Genomic DNA, 11,117 nt, shown 5'->3' with positions numbered 1-11,117 from the left:
TTAGGGACCAGTCATCATCTAAGACCTGTGAAGTCTACTATAGTGTTATTGTTTCTTTTTGTTGTTGTTTAGTTGCTCAGTTGTGTCTGACTCTTTCCAACCCTATGGACTGTAGCCCATCAGGCTTCTTTGTCCATGGGATTTCCCAGGCAAGAATACTGGAATGGGTTGTTATTATCTTCTCCAGGGGATTTTCCTCACCCAGGGATTGAACTCATGTCTTCTGCATTGGCCAGTGGATTCTTTACCACGGAGCTACCTGGGAAGCCTGTATATCTATCTATCTATATCTATATCTATGTGTCCTGGGTTGGGAAGATATCCTGGAGAAGGGATAGGCTACCAACTCCAGTATTCTTGGGCTTCTCTGGTGGCTCAGACGGTAAAGAATTCACCTGAAATACAGACCTGGGTTCAATCCCTGGTTTGGGAAGATCCCATGGAGGAGGGCATGGCAACCCACTCCAGTATTCTTGCGTGAAGAATCCCCGTGGACAGAAGAGTCTGGCAGGCTACAGTCCATGGGGTTGCAAAGAGTTGGACATGACTGAATGACAGCACACACACACACACACACACACACACACACACACATACACACATATATATGAAATAGATAAACTCTAAGGAGAGAAAAAGAGTTTTTGTAAATGGACTGATAAAGATGGGATTATGACTAGAGTAGCGGTTCTTTGTGTTGTTTCTTATTTGTCAAAGGCAGCACCAGGCTTTGTATTATTTTCTCTTCTACAGTTGTTACAGATTACTGTCATACAGTTGTTGCTTATTAATTGTTTCTTCAACTGAATCAAATGTAAGAATTTTCTGCCTCTATAAATCCTGATGAAACAATTAGAATAATAGGATAGATGATACAATATGACATTTTGGTCAATTTCTGGCTAAAAATCCCTTTGTCTGCCTCTATGTTCTCTTCTATATTCTCTTCTATATTCTCTTCTGCATCTATATTCTCTTCTGCAGCATTTTGTCTTTGATATTTTGTTCAGTTTAGGTGATTTGCTTGTTATTGTTTACCCTCACAAACTCTATATTCTCTATATTCTAACATCTATATTCTATATTCTCTAACATCTATATTCTCTTCTGCAGCATTTTGTCTTTGATATTTTGCTCAGTTTAGGTGATTTGCTTGTTATTGTTTACCCTCACAAACTCACTGTGAGAAGACCAGCTTCATACCCCTCAGATATATAGACCATCAAAGTCAGCAAAGCTCAGGTCCAAGTGAATCTGTGATTCCCTACTTCAGATACACATATGTGCAGCATGCTCAGTTGCTCAATCGTGTCTGACTCTTTGTGACCCCGTGGACTATAGTCCTCCAGGTTCCTCTGCCCATAGGATTTCCCAGGCAAGAATACTGGAGTGGGTTGCCATTTCCTTCTCCAGGGGATCTTCCCAACCCAGGGATCAAACCGAAGTCTCCTGCATCACAGGTGCATTCTTTTTTTTATTGTTGTTTGTTTGTTTGTTTCAATTGTTTATTAGCCAGATTACAAAAATAATCCTAGTAGATACCTTAGTTCATCCTTCTAATAAGCCTGTTGATCTGGTCTTCCCTGTTGCCAGCATCTCCACCTTCTGCAAAATGGGTGGTCTTTTTCTTCATTACACCTAGTGGAGAAGACAATTTAAAGGGCCACAGGAAGTTCTTTGCTTCTTTGAAATGTTTTCCAATGGTATAGATCTTATGAATTAGATCCTCCATGCAGATGATTCCATATTTCCTAAGATATCAAGCAATCAATGCGTTGTCTGTCAGGGCAATTCGCTTTTTGTTGATTTTGCCATAACCACGCTTGTAGATCAACTCATTTACAGACTTCAGATTTGGGTACCCCCACGCAATGTATGGCTTCACAATTCTCAGCATGTTAATTGACGCCTTGTTGAGCTTCACAAAGGTGCCGTTGAAGATCTGCCGGAGGCGAAGGAGCTGCAGCACCTTTTGAACCTTTGGGCTCACACCGTTGATACCTCTGATCCTGATGACAAACGCCAATTTGGGTTCCACGGGTACATAGAAGTTGCTGGCTTTTTGTGCCACCCTAGCCATTCAAATTTCAGTTCTGTACATCTGCCTGTATTCCTTTTGGTAATGCTTAGCTTTTTCATAGATAAGCTTCCTCCTTGCCTTTCGAAGCATCTTTTGGGCAAACTTCTTTCTCAGTTGCTTGATCTTAAGCTCTGCGAAATTCTTCCGCTTTTTCCTAAAGGTTTCTGGCACAGCAGGAACCTTCTTTTTCTTCTCTTCTCCACCCTCCATGGTTCCAGCTGGGAAAGAGGACACAGGTGTATTCTTTACTGCTGAGCCACAGGGGGATAGGATGGTCTCAGTACTGACTGTGAGTCCTTGAAGCTTGGGTGTCTGCCCTGGAAGGCAATCTGGACAGAGGTGACAGCAGCTCTACGCAGACAGGAGGGAGGACAACCTGTTCATAATACAAGGAATAGAAATCAAGCCAAGAGGGCAGTAGAGGGAACAGAGTGCCTGGAGGGAAACACTTTGTCTTGCCAATGTTTTTCTACCTCTCTAGGCAAGAGGTCATCTTCAAAGACACCTCCTGTCAAGGTAACAGTGCTAGAAGGCAAATCATTCTTTACTCCTGCATGCCGTGGATACTCATACTTCATATTAATAAGACATTATCAGCCCAGGTGCCAGGCTCTGTGGTTCACCAAGGAACAAAACAGTCGCACGTGCTGAATTATTGTTAGCTTTCCAACAGTCCAAATCCTGGAGCTGCGCTATCCTGCTTTGAGTGTGGGCAGGAAAGTTTTGCTGAGTATTCTTTGTCAAGGAAGTCTGCTTAAAGTCACTGAAAACCTAACCTATATATTTTTTTCAAGTCAGGGAGGAGACCTGTACATGAAGATTGGTCAAGGAGCAAATGAATGGTTCTCTCTAACCCAAGGGCATGACAGAGAAGGATCAGTATTAGCCCAGAGAATAAATGAGAAGGAAGGAAAACGCTTAGCAACTCTTAAGTTTCTGCTAGTCTTTCAGCTTCTCCATAGAACACTTTAGGAATATGCAACATACCTGTGTAGGTATGTTGGGGATGTGCTGCAGTTCGTTCATTTAATACACATTGAGTTCTTATTCAGTAGTGTCTGGCCATGAGGAAATTATATGAGGGTGAGGATTGCCTACACTAAACAAAGGATGAGAACTAGATAACTGGTGAGAACATATTGTATAGCCCAGGGAACTCTACTTAATGCACTGTGGTGTACTAAATGGGAGGGAAGTCCAAAAGGGTGGGGATATATGTATATATATGGCCAATTCACTTTTGCTGTGCAGTACAAGAATTGATGCTTCAAATTGTGGTACTGGAGAAGACTCTTGGGAGTCCCTTGGACAGCAAGGAGATCAAACCAGTCTATCCTAAAGTAAATCAACCCTGAATATTCATTGGAAGGACTGATGCTGAAGCTCCTCCAATCCTTTGGCCACCTGATGGGAAGAGCTGACTCATTGGAAAAGAGCCTGATGCTGGGATAGATTGAGGGCAGGAGGATTAGTTGGTTGGATAGCATACTGACTCAATGGGCATGAGTTTGAGCAAGCTCTGGGAGATAGTGAAGGCATGGCATGCTGTAGTTCACAGGGTTGCAAAAAGGCAGATAGGATTTAGTGACTGAACAACAAGAAGCTAACACAACATTGTAAAGCAACTATACTCCACTAAAAATTAATTAATTAAAAAAAAGGAAGTAGGGAACTTATCCACCAAAGGAAAGATTTCTGAGATTAGATATGCACAATGATAGCAATTAGATAAGAAATTAGAGGAAGGATGTTCTAGGTCCTGGGAGTAGCATATGAAATGACCTATAGGAGAGGGAGAGCATGGATATTCAGGGGAAAGAGGTTCACAGTGACTGGAGCATCAAACATGCAGTGGAAACCGGATAGGTGATGATGGGGAGCTGGGAAGGGCAAGATCCAGGACTCTAAGCCACATCAGCCCAGCAGCTTAGATCAGCTGAGTATCTGCATGAGCCCAACACTTTGTTTTATGTATATCATTTTATTTACTATTGAGAACAACCCTAGGAAGTGGTTACTATCATTTCCCCCAGTTTTAAAGATAGGAAAATTGTGGCTTAGTGAATTTATGTGACTTGCATATGATCATTGTTCTGTAGTTAATTAATGAGAGTATTATAATTTGAGTCCAGACAATCTGTCACCAGAGCAATTTTCAAGATTAAGTGATAGGATTAAATGACATAATTTAGTTGTTATTGTTCAGTCACTCAGTCATGTCTGACTCTTTGTGACCACATGGACTGTAGCACACCAGACTTCCTTGTTCTTCACCATCTCCTGGAATTTGCTCAAACTCATGTCCATTGAATCGATGATGCCATCCAACCATCTCATCCTCTGTTGCGTCCTTCTCCTCCTACCCTCAATCTTTTCTGGCATCAGGGTCTTTTCCAATAAGTTAGCTCTTCGCATCAGATGGACAAAGGATCAGAGCTTCAGCTTCAGCATCAGTCCTTCCAATGACCATCCTTTCAATGACTTCAGCTTCAGCATCAGTCCAATCTAGTTCAGGGTTGATTTCCTTTAGGATTGACTGGCTTGATTTCCTTGCAGTCTAAGGGACTCTCAAGAGTCTTCTCCAGCATCACAATTTGAAAATATCAATTCTTCGGCACTCAGCCTTCTTTATGGTCCAACTCTTACTGATGCATGACTACTGGAAAAACCCTAGCTTTGACTATACAGAGTTTTGTTAGCTAAGTGATGCCTCTGCTTTTTAATATGTTGTCTGGGGTTCCAGAATTGTTGGTCAAAAGAGACCTTAATCAAGTCCACTGAACCATAGTGCTTTATAATTTGGCTAGAAAGGATTACTAATTAATATTAGAATTTAACTGTATAATTCATTCATTTATTTCTTTAGTAACAAGGTTATCATATATTTGACTGCTTACTATGTGCTAACACCAATGTAGGAACTAGGAATAAACCAGTAAAAAAAAAAATGCAAAAAAAACCATGCCTCCACAGAATCTACAGCTCTAAAGGGAAGACTCAGATGGTTAATAAAAATTAACAAAATGTACTAAACAAGATTAGGCTTTTTTTAATGAGCAGAACTCTTTAATTTTAACATAGTAAAATATATCAATCCTTTCTTATCAATTTAAGAATATTTTCCTTACCTTAATGTCTAAAGACAGTAATGTGTGTTTTCTACTAGTTATTTTCCAACATTTTATTAAAACAAAATTTCAGATTTATAGAAATATTGTGAGAACATTACAAAGAGCCTTCATATACTCTCCACCTAGATTCAGCTAGATTCATGAATTATTAATATTTGGCCATATGTACAAATGATTATTTCTACAATTATTATTAGCTTACTGAATCATTTGGATATAAGTTTCAGATATTAATCACCTCACCACTAAATAGTTCAGCATATATTTCCTATGTTATTCTACATAATCACTATATAATGGCAATACTCAAGAAATGTAACACTGATACTCTTATTTTTCAATATGCATTTTATATTCTAATTTCTCCAGTTATATTAATAATGTCATATATATGACTATATATGTGTAGGTATATATATGTGTGTGTGTGTATATATATATATATATATTTGGATTTAGGGTTTAATCAAGGATCACATATTGCATTTACTTGTCCTATTTCCTTGGGCTTTGGTATTCCAGCCTCTCTTTATCTTTTATGACACTGACAACTTTTTATATTTAAAATGTTTATTTTTAGTACTATTGAGTCAAAGAATTTTGCTGATCCTTTATAAAGTACATTCTGTTTCACTTCCAAAGTTGGTTGGCTATGATCAGCATCATCTAGAAAAACAATCATATTGATTACTGGATCTAGCCAGATTATTACTCCATTGGTCTAAAAAAAATTAATAACTAGTTCTTGAATAGAATCTATGTAACAATTATTGTTTTTGCTTATAGACGTTTCCAGTGATTAGGAATTAAAAAAAAAATCCTGAGAATGAGGAACAGTGTTAGAGATACACTAGATCAACATTATAAATATATCTCTGTCATTTAAAAATTCTGAATACCAAAGAATCTTTTCAAAGGGATTCTAGAGGAGAAACAAATTGCAAACTCTGTCCATGGTTACATTCTTAGAAACATACTTTTCCCCAGCCATGATGATTATCATTTATCATGTGCTCCAAAATCCAGTTTTTAATGCCTGTAGCCCTTGGTCTTCATAATAAAACCATCAACATGCATGTCAGTTAATGCCAGTTGGGATGACACTGACAATTTTTAATGATCCAGTTAAGTTGTTGTGCAGAATGCCTTCCAATATGGGTTTATCTGATTGCTTCTCCTTGTTTAGATTCAAGCTAGTATTTGTCCCTTGTCTTATTGACAGTCATAGATCCTTGAGTTAAGTTACCATTTCCTCTAGGACTTCTGTTAAAAACTTGAGTTCCTTTCAAGTCATTGCATTAATCTGGGCACAGCTACTACAACAATGAAATCCACAGCTTTAGAGCTGAAACAAGATAGATTTTAATTTCTCTTTCATATAAAGTCCACAGGTGAGTGGTAGCAGTCTTGATAGAGTGACTAAGCTTCATTAAGTCATTCAGGGACCCAGGGTCCTTTCGTCTTGTTCCATCATTGTCATCCTACAGTACCTGTTCTTCATGAAGTCAATGCTGCTTCGCTAGCCCCATGTCTGCATTTCAGCTGCAGGAAAACCAAAGAGAGTAAAGTGCATGCAATTTCATTTTTTAAAGGATAAGACTTAAAAGTTGCTCTTATTACTTACATTTGTATTCATTGGCCAGACTCAACAGTTGGGCACAAAGGAGGCTGAAAAAAGCAATTAGTAGCTGGGAGGCCAATTTCCCAGCTAAAGCTCTAGCAGTTATATTTTAATAAAAGGAAGGAGACAGTGGACACTTAAGGACCATTATTGGTTTCTACCACAGTCATTCATTAGGTTGTTATTTCCTATGGTGAAGACTCAATACACGAACAAGTGAATTCATTTCCTTACCCTAACTATCTCCTCAGGTTCTCTTTCATGATACTTATTCAGATGTTTTCTTCTCTACATAGAGGTCTTCAGAAGTCTCTTAATGAAGTTTTAAGATATAAAAAGTAATTAGTAAAAAGAAATTACTAAACATAATTTCTAAGGGTGAGGGATTGTCATCTCAGAAGATTTTTGCATCATTTCTCAAAGGTAAACCTAATGATTATGTCAAAGCTAATTCAAAAGGCAGAAACAAATTGCTTTCAACCCAGAATTGAGGTGTTTAACTTTTCATTTATTACTGGGTAATCTTAGGAGGGAAAGATATTTATTGATAGGCTTCGCTAATGTATTAAAGAATATAAAAACACTGAAAGGTAGATATAGCATGATAATGCCAACAATCACCTTAGAGGTTGTCGTTCAGTTGCTCAGTCATGTCCGACTCTTTGTGACCCCATGGAATGCAGCGCATGTTGCCAAAATTTATCTCATCTTACTTTTTATTTATTTATTCTTTGGCCACCATGTGGCATATGGGATTTTAGTTCCCCGACCCATGCCCTCTACAATGAAAACAGGGTTTTAACCACTGGACCACCAAGGAAATCACTATATCCTTACTTTATATGTGATGAAAATTATAGATGCCTCCTAGCTAGTTAACTGTAGACCTGGACTTGGAACCAGATTTCCTGACTGTGGTTCTGATTCTCCCTTCATATTAATATTAGACAGCCTCTCGTTGATCTAGAGTCAGTTTCTCCATCCTCACATATCTGACTCATTTACTAGAGTCCAGGTAACATCTCCATCTCTTCCAAGTTACCTGAAAAAGAAGTGCATTTTAAAAAGCAAAACAAACAAAGCAATCTTGGGAAACATTTGCTGGAGTCATGCCTTAGAATCTCTTTGAAGCTTACGGAAGAACACTTGGTACCTCAGACCCAGCATATCCACCTTCCTTCATACTTAAGGATTATTTGTGCCATTTCTGCCAGATTCCATGTCAGTCCGCCTAACTCCCAGAGCCCTTTCCGATATCACACTCATGTAAAACTATGTCTGTCAACAGCTTCCAAGGCTTCATAGAAAAGCAAAAATCAAGCACGAAGTCATAACACTTTCTTTTGAATACTCTTTCCACTCCGATAGGAAAGGGCTCTACAGTATTTTATTTATTTTTCTTTCAATTTTGTATTTTTATTGTGAAAGAGTTCAGATGTAAAAATAAGAACAGGGAATAATATTACATGAATATACCCACTATAGCATTTAAAGAATTCTTTTAAAATATATATATAATTGAATTAATGCATTTATTTTTGGCTGTACTGGGTCTTTGTTGCTGCTTGGGCTTTTCTCTAGTTGTGTCAAGTGAGGGTTACGCTCTAGTTGTGCTGCTCAGGCTTCTCATTACGGTGGCTTCTCTAGTTATGGAGCATGGGCTCTAGGGAATTCGTGCTTCAACAGCTGTAGCACACGGGCTCAATTGTTGCAGCTTCTGGGCTCTAGGGTACAAGCTCAATAGTTGTGGCAAATGGGCCTAGTTACTCCTCGGTATGTGGGATCCTCCTAGATCAGGGATCGAACCCGTGTCTCCTACACTGGCAGGTGGATTCTTTACCACTGAGCCACCAGAGAAGTCCAGGAATTCTTAAGATTCTGCATTATCTGCTTCAGAATTTTTTTTTCAGTATATAAAACATTATAGTTACTCTCAAGGTTTGGTTTCATTCTGTTCCTTTCTTTCTCTTCCTCCCTCCCCAGGGATAATTAATAATTGAAATTTTCTCCTTTGAAGTCTTCCGTATCGGTCACTGCAGATCTTTGAAAGGTAATTTGGGGTTCATTTCTGCCCTGGGTTAATACTGGGGGATCAAAGATAGTGTCACAGAAACAGCTTCTAGCTGGGAGATATGAAATGAGTAAAAGTAATGTATCATATTTTATGAAATGCAGGAGGAGGCAACATTATTTTGTGTAGTGCCATTTATGGGAAAAAAAGAAAAAACAAGCCTGCCAAGTAAACCTTGCCATAATGCTTTGTTCACATATTATTTTTATTTTATTAAAGTACTTATTAAAAACAGTTCTTTTGATGTAGGCATAGGTTTTACCATGTATTACTCTGTATATACATAAAAGTCAATGGTGTTCCTAGAATTTCTTCACTTTTTTCGATTCAGACACTGATGTCCAAATTTTTTCACATCACATTGGTGCCAGTTAGAGCATAGATGATGCCTCCACTTCTTAAAATGTATTCAGGGTTTTCTTCATGCCTCTGATCCTCATTCTTCTGATCTATCAAGGAGAGCTGCCTCACAGAAAGCTCCTGGCCACCAGAAATTCTGAGAAACTTTCAGATGAAAGTATGAAAAATGCACATCATGAAACTGATTTTTTTAAGTAGTAATTACTCATTGTACTCCTATCCAGAATAAGATATTTAATAGAACCCAAGACATTTTTGAGCTTCCCAGGTGGCGCTAGTGGTAAAGAACCTGCCTGCCAATGCAGGAGACAAAAGATACATGGGTTCAATCCCTGGGTGGGGAAGATCTCCTAACCCACTCCAGTATTCTTGCCTGGAGAATCACATGGCCGGAGGAGCCTGGCTGGCAACAGTCCATAAGGTCGCAAAGAGTCAGACACGACTGAAGCAGCTTAGCACAAGCACACACAAGACATTTTAACTCAGAGTGAAAGGGGAGGTGAGCTAGATTTCCTACCACTCTGCTATAAGGAGAAACTGTGATGCTGAAGGGGCTTCCCAGGTGGCACTAGTGGTAAAGAACCCACCTACCCATGTAGGAGATGGAAGAGATGCAGGTTTGATCCCTGGTCCTGAAGATGCCCTGGAGGAGGGCATGGAAAAACCAGTTCTGCTGCTTATTAGCAAGCTGATTAAGCTCACTGTACCCCAGTAATTTCCTCATAGGGTTGTGAGAGAGTTAAAGAAGTTAGTTTGTGTAAAGCACCTAAGACAATGTGAGTGTTCATAATTATCCATCTTCTCAATCTTAAACTTTTCTAATTGCCTGATTCCAAGTTCTTTTTTTTTTTTTTTTAATTTCTTTTCACTGTTGGGAGGATCTCCACCAGGCCCTGGCTGCTAGGTGTGAGCTTGGCTCAGGGCAGACCCTCTTCTCTCCCCACCCCCATCCCTCCCACTTGAATAGGGCTTGGTTTTAGTCAACTTTTCCTGGCAATGTCCCAACTCTGGTCACAGTGCCTGTGTCCAGGCCCAGAGCCTATTCCTATCAGCCCTGTTCACTGCTTCAGCGTCTGGCCCATAGAAGTGTTTGTCCAGTTTCTGGACTCAGCCATGTCTTCCTGGTTTTTTCTTTTTGTATTTTACCTGTGTTAAAAGATAAATTGAGGTTTATTCAAAATGTTGAGTTCCTTTGAGCAAAAACTGAATCAAATGAAGCAACAACAAACCAGAACTGGTTAGGAGCACTCCCCTGACAGAGGTTAGAGGAAAGATTTTATAAGGAAAAGGTGGAAGCAAAGCAATGAACTTATTTGATTGTCTACAGCTCAGTGTATTATTTGGAAAAGACTAATTGCTTGTGATTGGTTGTCCTTAGGTTTTGATTTCCTAACATAGAGACATGTACAAGCTTAGATTGTAGTCTGTTGACTGAAAAAAAAAAAGATACACAACATAAAAGTTGCTGCTGCTGCTGCTGTTGCTGCTAAGTTGCTTCAGTCGTGTCCGACTCTGTGCAACCCCATAGACGGCAGGCCCCAGGCTCTCCCGTCCATGGGATTTTCCAGGCAAGAGTACTGGAGTGGGGTGCCATTGCCTTCTCTGCATAAAAGTTGAGTTATGTTTTATTTGATGGACATTCTCAGGACTTCAAGCCTGGGAGACAGGACTCTCAGATTGCTTTGAGGGACTACTCCAAAGAGGTAAGGGAGGAGCCAGAATATATAGATGTTTTCGCGACCAAGGTCAGGTTCTTGAAACATCAAAAAATTACTATTAATTAAAGAAAATCAGATATCTCTAGTCAAGGAATTTAGAACTTTACTATGTGTGTGGGGCGGGGAGGGGTGGGGA

At 39.3% G+C, this 11,117-nt stretch overlaps 1 pseudogene; it reads right to left on the bottom strand.

Annotated features, from left to right (window-relative positions):
* Window positions 1–1,532: 1,532 nt before the first annotated feature.
* LOC113897853 lies at window positions 1,533–2,295 on the bottom strand (annotated as a pseudogene).
* Window positions 2,296–11,117: the final 8,822 nt, after the last annotated feature.

Source organism: Bos indicus x Bos taurus, chromosome 8, assembly GCF_003369695.1.
Source record: "Bos indicus x Bos taurus breed Angus x Brahman F1 hybrid chromosome 8, Bos_hybrid_MaternalHap_v2.0, whole genome shotgun sequence".
Taxonomy (NCBI): Eukaryota; Metazoa; Chordata; class Mammalia; order Artiodactyla; family Bovidae; genus Bos; species Bos indicus x Bos taurus.
This window is presented reverse-complemented; position numbering and strand designations above follow the sequence as displayed.